This window comes from Arvicola amphibius, chromosome 3 (genome assembly GCF_903992535.2).
Source record: "Arvicola amphibius chromosome 3, mArvAmp1.2, whole genome shotgun sequence".
In the NCBI taxonomy this organism is placed as follows: domain Eukaryota; kingdom Metazoa; phylum Chordata; class Mammalia; order Rodentia; family Cricetidae; genus Arvicola; species Arvicola amphibius.
The window spans coordinates 130,777,508-130,791,243 of NC_052049.1; the positions used below are offsets into that span (position 1 = coordinate 130,777,508).

Consider the following 13,736-nt stretch of genomic DNA (forward strand, 5'->3'; position numbering starts at 1 on the left):
TTTTTTGGGGGATGGCTTCTTTTGAGTCCTTACAAGCCACTGATCATCCTGGGAGCAACCGCTGGCCCAGAGGGAAGTCTTGTTAATGCCACCTGCTGAAACAGCTTTTCTTACAGAGTATGTAGCCTTACACCAAGGTTGGAGACTTTTTGTTTGCGAAGCAGGCTGGGTGGGATGTGTACTACTTGAGGGCTGCATTTAAAAAAAAAAGAAAAAAAAAAGGAGGGAAGGGGGGGATGCAAGACCTACCTATTTATAATAAAAACATAAAAACACCCAAAAGGCAGGCCAACAATAGCATTTGTTTTTTAATATCTTCGAATATCTTTCATGTTTTTTTCATATTGTAAAAGAATGTATGCTTTGAAAACTCAGGAACGTATAAAACATTATTTAACAAACCCTAGATTTACAGCTGGTGTTTATTGTGTTACTTTTTTACTTATGGTCTGGGCATCTCTGTTCTTGTGGTTTTCCCAAGCAGGCAGGTGGCTCCCTGGGAATCCCGTGGCTGGGTTCTGACTGACTTAGTGTAACCATAGATGTAGCTCTTTGGGTTATTTCTAGTTTCCCCTGCAGCAGACACTCTGAGAACTACTTACACTTAAAATTTTTAAAATCTGTTTACATTTCATGCAAGCATTTGGTATGTGTGTATGTGTCTAAATGTAAGGATGGACGTCAGGACAATTTTTGGAAATCTGTTTTCTCCATGGTATGTGCATCTCATATTGAACTTGGGGCATCGGACCAGGGCAAAGGCTTATCTGATGGGCTGCCTCCGTCTTACATCTTACCAACCCGAGTACTTACACTTTATTTATTTATTTATTTATTTTTTTATGGCAAGGTTTTATTAAGTATCCCTGACTGTCCTGGAACTCACAATCTCAAAGAGATCTGCCTGTCTCTGCCTATCACACATTCTTCATAGTAGACTTAATAGACAGGATGAGTGGTCATTGGTCTGAGACTCCCCTAGTATTTTTGTAAAGGTCGTGTATGAATAGCGATGGCAACCTGTGGGTGCACAGGTAGTGTGCACACCTCTTCGCAACAATACAGCTTTGCGTCCATAGCAAGCCCTCAGCATCTTACAGACATGGTTGGATTCCAGTGACTTAAAAGCTTCCGAGAGGACCAGGGGCTCACCTCACCCTGACACCTGCTCTTTTAGGCTGGCTACTCTGACTCCGACTGGAAGTAAGGTCAGACCATCCTATAGGCTAAGCTCTGTGGTCATGGGGAGGGGGGCGGGCAGGCAGGCGTGCCCCGTGTCTTCCAGAAGGTATGGACATGGAAGTGATGCATCAGAATGCTGCTACTGACTCCCTCTGTGGTGGCGTTAATTGGCATTGTGGGTAGTGAAGAACAAGCTCCACAGACAGCCTCTAGGGGACACCCTTGCTGTGTCAAGCCCTGTGTGTCCATCAGCCTTTAAGATTGCTGTGCCATTTTAAATATGAAGGTGCTGGGGAGATGGCTCAGTAAACTAAGCGTGGAGACCTGAGTGCCAGCCTCAGCATCCATTGTAGAAAGCTGGATGTGGTGGCACGTGCTTGTAATCCAGCAGACAGGCAGAACCCTGGGGCTCACTGGTCGGCCAACCCCAGATCCTGCTGAGAGACCCTGTCAAGGATCAAAGTGAACAGCTAGAAGCAACCACTGACCTTGACCTCTGACCTCCACATGTTTGCACATAGGAGTACATGCTTGGTCTTCCTAGAACCCACTTCTCCATAAGTGAGAAAGGCTGAGTAGTTTGGGAATAAAGGGTGAAGCCCAGGCTTGTCAAACTGATTCCCTATGATACTTGTTTCACTGAAGGGGAAGGAAAAGGTGAACCTTCTAGTACTTGAAATGCAGCCGATCAGTAGGTTTCCTTAGCCTCTGAGAAGATCACACAGAGGAGCACCAAGGAACTGGGGTGGTCCTAGAACCTAACTGGTCTTTATACTAAGTCCCTAGCCTCCTGCCTCTGTGACCTGCTGGGTCACATCATGAGTTGGCTCTCAGCTCACACCATCATATTTCAAGTCACCAATGTGCTAGCAAGTGCTATGCAGATAAACCACACAAAGTCACCCAACCCCAGCTGTCCACAGTGTCATTCACCTAATCCCAGAACATGGAAGCTGGAGTTGGGGAGGGCAAGTGGTGGACCCAAGGTCACACCACAAGGGACTGGAATGGCACCTCTCTGGTCTTTGGTACATGCCTCTACTAAGCTGTGTGACTGAGGGATGGCTCCGTAGTGAGAATGGAAGGGATGAAGTACAGTGTTTTCCAGGAGGAACGGAACCCAAACCGCAGGTTTCATGTAGCAATAGAACTCATCAGGAGTTCTCCAATTCCTGATGCTGACTACCAAAAGGAAGTTCTGCGTCCCCTGGTGCAGCCATTGCCCAGAGAGAGAGAGAGATTGGCGGGGCTGTGTATGGGGAGATGCTCTGGGGTGTGGCCTCCAGGCCATGAATTTTGAGTCCATCGCTCCCTTCCTTCAGTCTCCTAGATTGCACAAAGATAGAAACTGAGTTTCAAAGGCAAGACGACAATCCAACTAGCAAGCGCCTTAAAACCCCAGGTCTCTGCACCAGAGACACTGCTCTTTTCCTGTGTTAGAAGTGCTAGCAGACACAGGCCAGAGGTGACCAATTCAGCCTGTCTCATTTGCTGACTTGCAAAGACTATTTATATGCTGGTTAGGAAATTCATTGTTCACATTTGGAAGGATTCCCACACTGGGTGCCTAACAAGCGGTCCCTGTGGCAGGCTGGAGAAGGCCAGAGATGGGGACACATCTGAAGCTGAGTGACCTGGCAGACCCTCCAGAAACTGAAGAAAGCCAAACCCAGTAAGACATTGTCATTGGAACTCCAGCAGCAGATGCAGGAGACATAACAGTTCCTCCTAGCGGGGAACCATTGGAATGTGAGTGGGAACACTCCCCATTCCCGAAGTTCCGTGGGAAGATGGCCCACTGCTCACTCTCAAGGGTAGAGGGTGTTTCTGCAGTCTGCCTGGTGACCAGAGACGTGTGTGAATAGTGGTAGAATAAAGACAGTTTTGTTGTTGTTTGAAAGACTTATTATTTGAAATTATGTGTACGTGTGTGTCGGTATGTGGGTATATGTACAAGAGCGCAGGCACCCAAGGAGACCAGAATAGGAAGTCGGATACTCTGGAGCTGGAGTTACAGGCAGTTAGCTGTGAGCCACCCAGCATAGACGCTAGGAGTCAAACTCGGGTCCTCTGCAAACGCAGCAGTACGCGCTCTTAACCACAGCCTCCCTTCCTGTTCCATAGAGACAGTTTATTAAAAGAACGCTCAAGCCAGGTGTGGTGGCAAATACCTTTAATCTCAGCACTCAGCAGGAAGACGGATCTCTGAGAGTTCGAAGCTACCACCGTGTACACAGTTCTAGGTCTGTCAGGGTTACAAAGAGAGACCAAGTCTCAAAAAACAAACAAACAAAAACAAAACCCAACAACGACCAAAAGAGAAACAGACAGAGCTTGCTGCCTGAGCACAGAACTGGGAGGAGCCTGGTTGTGGAGGTGCATCTTCCAGGGAAGGCCTCATCCTGCAACCAGAGGCAGGAAATCAGGGTAGCCAGTTTGTCAGGGCTCCATTCGGCCTCAGTCCGGCCAGTGCAAAGCAGGCAGCTCCCAGTGGTCCTGAACAAGTCTCTGCTTTGCTTTCCACTCACGAGCACTGTGGCTCACACTCATCCCCACTACGAAGACTGCACACACCAACGTGCTCAATAAATACTAGATGCCTCATCCTGGAAACAGCAGAGAAAGAACGATTCACAGAACTCAACCCGGTGCTCCCCAAAATTCTTTGTTAAGAGTCCCCAGGGCTTGTCAGACCACCAGGCCTTGCCCCATGGGAATTCTGGGTCAGTAGTTTTTCCAGATTGAAATCTGGAAAACCAGGACTCAGGGTTTTAACAATCCCCAAAGTGATCTTGCCATGAGGAAAGTTTGGGTGTTGTGGTAGTTTGAATGTAATTAGCCCCCACAATCTACAGGAAGTGGCACTAAGAAGTATGGACTTGTTGGAGTAGGTGTGGCCTTGTTGGAGGAAGTGTGTCACTATGGAGACAGGCTTTGAGGTCTCATATATGCTCAAGTTACCACCCAGTAACTCAATCCACTTCCTGTTGCCTTCTGATTAAGACATAGCCAGCACCATGTCTGCCTGCTCACCGCATGCTCCCTGCCACGATGATGATGGACTGAACCTCTGAACTTCCACCTCAATCAAATGTTTTCCTTTATAAGAGTTGCTGTGGTCATTGTGTCTCTTCACAGCAATAGAAAGCCTAGCTAAGACAGGCGTATTAAAGTGAACACACCGAGGGACGTGGAGAGGAAGGTTTGATTAGGGAAGTAGCAGAGCTAAGCTTCAAATCCGGGTCTACATGGCTTTCAAAGCTCCTGTAGAAAGTGTGTGATAACAGCTACCTACCTGCATGTCTCAAAGGCGGGAGACTGTGGGAGGAGGCAAGGGAAATGGAGAGTGAAAGCTATCCTTTTAACATGATGGGCAGACAAGATGGCTCAGTGTGTAAATGCGCTTGTTACCAAACCTGGAATCTGCATGGTCAAAGGAGAGAACCAACACCTAAGTGTAGTGTGTGTGTGTGTGTGTGTGTGTGTGTGTGTGTGTGTGACAGGGTTTCTCGGTGTAGCAGCACTAGCTGTCTGTCCTGGAACTTTCTTCGTAGACCAGGCTGGCCTCCAAGTCACAGAGATCTGTCTACCTCTGCATCTCAAGTGCTGGGATCAAAGGAGTGCACCACTGCACCCAGTAAGTAAATGTAACTTAAGAAAGGAAGGAAGGAAGGAAGGAAGGAAGGAAGGAAGGAAGGAAGAAAGAAAGGAAGAAAGGAAGAAAGAAAAGGAAAAGATGGCTGGCTGGAAATATAGCTTGTAGTGATGGGAGCCGTGGGCTGCTTCCCGCCACCTGGCTAGCTTTACCCGAAATAATTACACGGAAACTGTATTCTTTTAAACACTGCCTGGCCCATTAGTTTCAGCCTCTTATTGGCTAATTCTCATATCTTGCTTTAACCCATGTTTAGTAATCACACGAGGTGGTGGCTTACCAGAAAGGATCTTAGCCTGCGTCCATCTCCAAGAGGAGAGCTATGGCGTCTGCCTGAGGCGTCTGCCTGACTCTGCTTTCTTCCTCCCACAATTCTGTTCTATCTACTCTGCCTACTTAATTTTCTGTCCTATTAAAGGGCAAAGGCAGTTTCTTTATTAACCAATGAAAGTAAAACATAAACAGATGACCCTCCTCCATCAATAGCTCAGTAATTGAGTGTGTGCCTGGCATGTGTAAAACCCCGGGTTGAATCCTCAACATTTTTAAACAAAATGGTGGTGGTTTCACGGTAAAGAATTCAAGCAATTCAAATAGTTCTGTGACGAGCGGAGAATGAAGTTCTCAGTGCTGCCTGGTAATTAAAATACTCTTGAGCCAGCAAGATGGCTGAGTGGGAAAATGGTGTGTGCTATCAAGACTGCCAGCCTGGGTCTGAGCACGGGACTTACATGGTAACAAGGAACCATTTACTGCTACACCACAACACTCATCCCTAACACAAAATAGAAGGGCTGGGGACAAAGCCACACCTGGGGCTCTGGGTTCAACAGGACATTCAACATTTAAAACAAAACAAAGCCAACAACATGGAAAACGTCTTTCTCTCCCTTTCAAAATGTACATACAGCAAAGTTGGTACATTAGTTAGGTATAGTGATGAAGTTCACAGGCTTACTTTTTCCCAGACAGGATCTCATGCATTACAGAATGATTTCACTCTCTATATGTAACCAACAGTAGATGACCTTGAAATTCTGTTGCTCCTGCCTCTACTCCCAAGTGTTGGGATTACAGGCGTGACACAACACCCCACTTACGTGGCTCTGAGAATTAAAGGCAGGGTAAGCATTCTGCTAACAGAGCTGCCTCCCCAGCCCTCGAGTCTTCTTTTTGTTTTGAGATAGCACTTTGCTATGCAGCCCTGGCTCGCCTGACCCTAACTCGTTTGGCTGGACTCATGCTTGGTATCAGGGATTTAAAATACTTAAACAAGGAACTCAAACAAGGCAGGAACCTAGAAGCAGGAGCTGATGCAGAAGTCTTGAGAGGTGGGGGCGGGGGACACTGCTTAATGGCTTGGGCCTCATGGCTTGCTCAGCCTGCTTTCTTATAGAACCAAGAATCACCAACCCAGGGATGGCACCACCCACAATGGGCTGAGCCCTCTCCCTCAATCACTCATAAAGAAAGTGCCCTACAGCCTGATCTTATGCAAGCTTTTCTCAGTTGAGGTTCCCTCCTTTCAGATAACTTTAGCTTGTGTCAAGTTGAACAGCTAGATCTGGGCAGTAGTGGGACACACCTTTAATCCTAGCACTCAGTAGGTCAGCTGGGTCTACAGAGCTAGCTCCAGGACAGCACAGGGCTACACAAAGAAACCCTGTCTCAAAAAACCAAAACCAAACAAACAAACAAAAAACAGACAAACAAAAAACCAACAACCAAACAAAACAAAACCAAGAAACTAGCCAGCACAGACAGACAGAGTCACTTAGGCAATATTAGTTCATGGTTTGTTGCCCAAAACTTTCTTCAAGATAGTCATTATCCAAAGGCCACCCAAGCAGACAGGCATCGGTAGCATTAGAGCCCACAGCCTTCTGCTCTGTGGTACAGACAAGTCTCCTTCGTTCTCAGGGCCGGCTCGGCTCGGTTCACAATTATCTATAGAGGATTCGTCTTGACTAATTTCCCACATTTTCTCAAGAGTCTAGCTCTCGGACCCAGCCGAGTCCTCCCTCCCACCTCTGTAACCCTCTCTGCTTCCAAGACAGTGACAAAGTGTTCCCGTCATCCCTGGGGACAGAGGCCTCGCAACAAATGTGTTCTGAAACTCAGGTACGAGAAGAATGGGCCTCCGCTAGCAGTCAGGTGCTGGTTGTTTCCAACACCGGTAGCTTCTGGTGCTTGAAAATCAGCTGAGGCTGCAAGGCTGGAGGGGCCACACTCTGCTGGGGCTATCCTGGGAGGTTTATGTGGCCTCGGACAGCCGCCTCTCACTGGCCATCTCTAGAGGGCTTAGGAGGTCAGCGCAGGCATTCTGCTGGGACTGCGCAGGAGGAAGAGTTGTGGGTGACCTGGGGAGAAGGGAAGCATGGGATCTCAGACTTAAATATAAGTCTGAGTTGTAATGGCTATTCTTGGTTGTCAGCTTGACTACATCTGGAATTAACTAAAATCCAAAAAATGGAGGGCACACCAGTAAGGGATTTTTGCTTAATCTAAAGTAGGAAGATCCACTTCTAACCCAGATCTTGAAGGGAGGAAGACACACACCTTTAATCTGGATCTTGAGGCAGGAAGATACACCTCTAATCTGGGGCACATCTTCCGCTGGAAGCCTATTTAAGGACGTGGAAGAAGGAAGCTTTTGCTCTTCCTGCTTGCCCTCACCTTGCTAGTAAATCCATTCCTTTACTGACATTAGAACCCATTTCTTCAGAATTCCAACCTGTACTGAAGACAAGCCGAGGCATCCAGTCTCATGAACAGAGCAACTACTAGATTCTTGAACTTTCCATTCACAGCTAACAATTGTTGGGTCAGCTAGACTGCACCTATAATTCATTCCAATAAATCACCTTTATATAGAGAGAGATTCATTCTGTAAGTTCTGTTGCTCTAGAGAACCCTCACTAATAGAGTCTTCCATAAAGACAGGACACTTCATCCTTTGTAACAGGAGAGGGAGAGAAAGGTCATAGATCACCTAAGTGGGTAGATTCACTGCTGGGAAATTGGGAGGAGGGAACCTGTTAGCTTTTGAAGACAATGTAGTCTGGGATCGTCAATAAGACACATCCCGCAGGGAAGGGTGGGATGGGAGTAGGGTCTTGAAGTGGAGAAAGAAGGCATGAGGAGGTTTTTCTGGGTGATGCGAAAGCAACCCCAGGGCAACAGAGGGTGGGCTGCTCATTTAGTGGGGAGTAACACCATTGAATGCGGCCTTAAAGAGGGATGTTTAGGAACGGGGGCTATAGCTCAATGGGTAGTGTTCCTATCTAGGATGTGCACAGTCTGGGTTCCTTCCCTGGCACTTCAGACACTGGACATGGTGGTGCACACCTGCAATCTTGGCAACTGGGGGCGGGGAGTACAGGTGAAGGGATCAGAAGTCCATGTCGCCTCCAGCTTCATACTGTGTTCAGTGCCAGTCTGGGATGCATGAGAACCGGTCTCAAAGCAAGCAAACAGCAGCCCTCTCAGGTAGTGTGTTTAGAAAGCTATGAAGATTCAGGTTGAGCTCTAAGCTGGTTAAGGAGGTGAGTCAGGATTGACCGGAAGGAAGTGGAATAAGGCCAGTGCAGGTGCTGAAGGCCAGAGGTGGAGATGTCCCCGAGGTGGAATGGCACTCGTAAGGTCAGCAAAGCCGCGACTGTTGGGAAGTGAGTGTATGACGGGGGAAGAGGGGGGACAGAGAAGGGCGCCTCATTGGAAGTGAGCAGTGTTTTCCTGGCACTTCAGAGGGAGAAGCAGAGACCGCAGGAGTTCAGGGGCCTTCTCAGCCTTCTCAGCCTCAGTCAGCTACCAGCCAACCGGACTCTGTGAGGTCTTTTCTCAAGAAGTGTTCTAGCCCTTTCCCACTCCTCCCTCTGAGCCTCCCGCACATCAGAGTGTGTTTCCCTCTGAGGTAAACAACTTTGTTCAACCATGCTACCACAGTAACTTCCTGCCTCAGCACAAGCCCAGAAGCCATGGACTCACTTCACTGTGGACCAAAACCTCCGAAGCTATGAACCAAAGGGAATATTTTGTCCTTTTCAATCATTTGCCTCAGATATTTATAACGGTGACTGTCTTAGTTAGGGTTCCTAGTGCTAAGAACTGACACTGTGACCCTGGCAACTCTTATAAAGGAAAACATTTAATTGGGCTGGCTTGCAATTTCAGAGTTTCCATCCACTATCACCATGGTAGACGCGGCAGCATGCAGACAGACATAGTGCTAGAGAGGCAGCTGAGAATTTTGCAAGTTGAGACACTGAGTGTGGCTTGAGCATATATGAGACCTCGAAGCCCACCCCCACAGTGATACAGTTCCTCCAACAAGGCCACACCTCTTAATAGTGCCACTCCCTTTGGGGGTCATTTTCTTTCAAACTGCTTACTACAGGGACAAAAAAATATGGTAGTCTCCAAAGTGGGAAACTCTTTAGAGGAGGAGGGTGGAGCAATGAGGCAGTAATGGAGAATAGAAAGAATTCCCCAAGCCCTTGCTCAGGGGCACATGGAAAAAGGACAGCTTCCCTGTGGCTGCTTTACTCAAAGACTGCAAGGGCACAGTGTCACTCAGTAGAGCCAGAGGCCACCAGGAAAGAGTGTCATCAGGCAGTGTGCAAGGGAGGAGGCCTGACATCTGCTAACCAATGAGCTACACCCAGGTTCTTAGTTACTTTCCCCAATGCTCTAACAAAACAACCAACAAAAACGACTAAGAGAGGAAGGGTTTGCTTAACTCACAGTTTGAGGGTACAGTTTGGGAGGTAGTCATGGCGGCAGGAGCATAAGGTCACATGGTACCCACAGTCAGGGAGCAGAGAGAGAGGAATGCTGGGGCACAGCTCACTTTCTTCTTTTCATTCAGTCCAAGGCTCTAGTCCAGGGAATGGTGCCGCCCACATTTGGGGTAGATCTTCTCAACTTCATTAGCTCCATCTAGAAAGTCCCTCATAGACACACTCAGATGTGGGGAGAGGATGATGTCCTGAATAAATGGATATTTTTGACATGAGCATAAATAACCATGTCCAAGACCCCAGTGCCTCAGACCCATAGGAACCGCGAAGTCTTCCCTTGAGTTGAGTTTGGAGGTTGGCATTGAATGTAAAATCTGTCAGTTGCAGCGTCCTCCTCCTTGATGACTAGAATCTGAACCTGCTCCCCTACAGAGACCTCCTAGCTCTCCTCCTCATTGCGGTATATATTAAGACTCTCTGAGTTTCTGGTCTACTGCTGCGTCTCCACCAGAGCCCATAACTCACGTGATCCCAGTTCCTCTGTACACACGTCTGTTGTTTCTTCACACCTCGGGGCTCCAGTCAGGTCATTTCCAAAGCTGGGCAGGTCATGGCAAGCAGAAGATTATTTGGATGGTGATTCTAAATTCTTCCAAATTGATAATCAAAATTAACCATCACACTTGGTTCTTCCATTGAGTGTGAGGGGTAGAAAATAACCCTTCTGGGCTCACTGTTAACACTGAAGACCCAAGTTCCATCCCCAAGACTGGCATGGGGAGAACCAACCTCAGCAAACTGTTTTCTGACCTCCACACACGCACCGTGTCATGTTTGCACCCAAACACATCACACATATACTAAACAAATACATACATGTAATAAGAAAGAAAATCGCATTTCTTCTGTCTACAACTCCGATGCATTTCAAATAGGTGATGGACAGAGTTGGGGGCAAGGAAACCACCATGCCCTGCCCTGTTCTGGCAGTAAAGGTGTTCACAGAGTTGCTGGTTGTTTTGTTTGTCTTTTCTGAGTCCCTGGAGCTTGCCAGCCCCTGGTTTAGGGGCCTTTCAATTTTCTGTGCCCTCACACCTCCCGAGTCTCGATTATTGCTGGGTATTAGAGTCTTCTCCTGTTACCTGGAGTCCATCCACTTTCCTAGACCAGTTCCAGCAGAAAGTTCTGCGAAGGAGTCCCCTGGTACACACCCACTTAACCACACACACTTCAGGAGATCTCTCTACTGACATTCCTTTGGCCAGCACTCCAGATCTCATTGCTGGCAGTCAGATTGTCAAGGAGAAAATCAGGAGGCACCCGCAGCAGCCCAACTGTGACGAGAGAATGTAACAGGCATTCCGAGAGACTTGCCACGAATGCCCTTCCGTCGCTCCATCACATGGCTGCCCCAGGACCTTGGGCATTAGTGAGCTCTGCTGTTCTCTGCATGTCCCAGCCAAGACAAGCTTTTTGAGCCAGTTACCATCTGCAACAGGGAACCTTGCCCTCTGATCAGGCAGTTTCTGCTTCCCACAATAAATGAAAATGAGGACATGATTGATCCAAGGTGTGGATGAGGAGAAGGATTTTATTGTAGATATGAAGGAGAGAACAGCCAGAGGTATCTGGAAGAGTCCAGACGAAGCAGACGAAGAGGCAAGAGAGCACTGGGCTGGAGAGGTTAAGGGTGGGGGCAGGGTGAGAAGTGCTGGCAGGAGCCACAGGTACCAAGTGTGACTGGTCCCAGGTTTCTTCAGGACCTGACAGACGGTATTTTAGTTTCTGTTGCTGTGACAGACACTTGAAAGAATGGAAATAAAAGGAAGGCATAGTTACTCCGGCTCACAGTTTCACAGGTGGCCTGTCCAGTTGGCTCCCTTGTGTCTAGGCCTGTGAGGTAGCATGTTACGGCGGAAAGGCAGGGTGGAACAGAGCTGCTCACCTCATGGTGGACAGGAAGCAGAGAAGAGCTATGAGAAAGGGAAGGAGACAGTATATGTCACCCTTCAAAGGCCTATCTCCCGTGATCTACTTCCTCCAGGCTGACCTTACTTCTTGATGTCTCTGCCACCGTGCTACAATGCTGTCAATTATGGATCTATCAACAGCTGACATGCTCATGACACAATCATATCCTAATGGCAGCATCTACCAGCTGGGGATCAAATTTCTCCATACAAGCTTTTGGGGGCCAGTCATATCTATATTATACCAGGCACCAATCACTGTCCCAGTTGTCCAGCCAGGAGGCTCCAACCTTGATTGACAGAACCATCAAGGCCCCATTCCAGAGGAATCTGATGGTGTGCTTGCTTTCTGTTTCTTTGTCTGAGGCAGGGTCTCATTATTCCAAGGCAGGCCTTCAACTTACTATATAGCCAAGGAAGATTGACCTTCTGATCCCCTGACTCCACTTCCCTAGTGCTGGGACTACAGACATGCTCTGTTAACGTGGTGCTGGGATTTGAACCCAGGGCTTCATGTGTGCTAGGCAAGAGCTCTTCTGGCTGAGCTGCATCCCACCCAATGCTTTCCTCTTGATGCTTCCTAAATCCACTAAAGAATCAGAGCACCCGTTTGCTTTTTGGTAGTTTCTCAATGAAACCCTGGCTGTTGTGGGATAATCCTTTTGTACACCATAAAGATGTGTTGTTCTCGTTGGTTTAATAAAGAGCCAACTGACCAATAGCTCAGCAGAAAGAGGTTAGGCAGGAGAGCCAGACTGGAAGAAGGCTGGGAAGAAGAAGGGCAGAATTGGCAGTCAGACGTACCAGGCTGGCCTCAAACTCACAGAGATCTCCTGAGTGTGTGTGACTTGTTTATCAGTAAAACCCTAAGATTCTCTGTCTTTACCTTACTCAGTACTGGGGTCACAGGGGAATTCCACTACACCTGGCTTTCATGTAGGTTCTAGGGATCTGATTTTAGGTCCTCAGGCTCACACAGCAAATGCTACCCACTAAGCAATATCTCTTGGCCCATCTATAGTGTGTGTGTGTGTGTGTGTGTGTGTGCATGTGTGTGTGCGCGTGTGTGTGATGTTGTTGGAAGTGAAACCCAGAGCCCTGTACACACTAAACACACATGCTCTACCACTGAGCTACGTCCCCAAGCCCTCATATGAAATATAGTAACAAGCAAAAGTAGAATACCGTGATAGATGATGTCCGATACTGGTTGTCAGCAGGACCATGGGGATTCTAATGATGGACCTAAAATGATGGAATTAGGCTACATCTTAATTAGGATGTGGATTAGACATGTGTATGCATTTATCAAAATTCATCAACCTTGTAAGATTTATGCATTTCACTGTGTGTAAACTGAGAAGCCACACCACTGTGAATAAACAGTGAGCCACAGCTAATGACGTGTGTGCTGAAGCATTCAGCGATGAAGTGGCTCTGATTTCTGGAATTTGTTTAGTAATGCATAAAAATTAGATGTACCAATGTACATGTGATAAAGTTAATGTAGAAAAAGGTTAATTATAGAATGGAGGTGATAAATATATTATCCGCTTTTCTGTGTGCATGAAAAATGTTATCAAGAAACAACAGAGTGAAGATTATATGCGAAGCCAAAATTATAAATTGACAACCATAGCCAATTTGTAATCACCTAGAAGGTTAACATGTTTTTACATTCAACTAGGATAATCCAACATGATTTTTTTTATATTACCACAGTTAAAATGGTTATGAGATGGCTCGGTCACTAAAGGTGCTGGCTGCCAAGCTTGACCACCTGAGTTTGGTCCCAGGAACCTGAACCCAAGGTGGAAAGAGAAAACTGATCTCTTCAAGTTGTCCTCTGACCTCTATACATGCACTGTGGCACAAGTGCGTACACACACACACACACACACACACGCAATGCACACACATACACACATGCAATGCACACACTCACAAACGTCTATACCTAGAAACTGTCCAGGCAGTCAGCTGTTTCTGTCATTTCTTACACTTTTGGAAGCCACTTGCTTGCACTTCCTACTTACTCAGGTAATATTATTTTCCTTCTCAGGTCTTTGATGAGGTTGAAGACTAGGCAATTACAGTGACAGTTCTCCCAAATCTTGGCAAAAGACATATTAGGTACAAAACTTTGGACTCCAGAAGAGGACAGCTATTCCAGTAAACTTTATAATTTTG

The 13,736-nt window shown here is 47.2% G+C and overlaps 1 long non-coding RNA gene across 1 annotated transcript; it reads right to left on the bottom strand.

The window, feature by feature from the left end:
* Positions 1 to 9,552: 9,552 nt before the first annotated feature.
* LOC119808705 lies at positions 9,553 to 10,992 on the bottom strand. Its single transcript, XR_005284549.1, has 2 exons — positions 10,102 to 10,992; positions 9,553 to 9,824 (listed from the first exon to the last, which is right to left on the bottom strand). It is a non-coding gene; the product is annotated as an uncharacterized LOC119808705 (long non-coding RNA).
* Between the last annotated feature and the right edge of the window lie 2,744 nt (positions 10,993 to 13,736).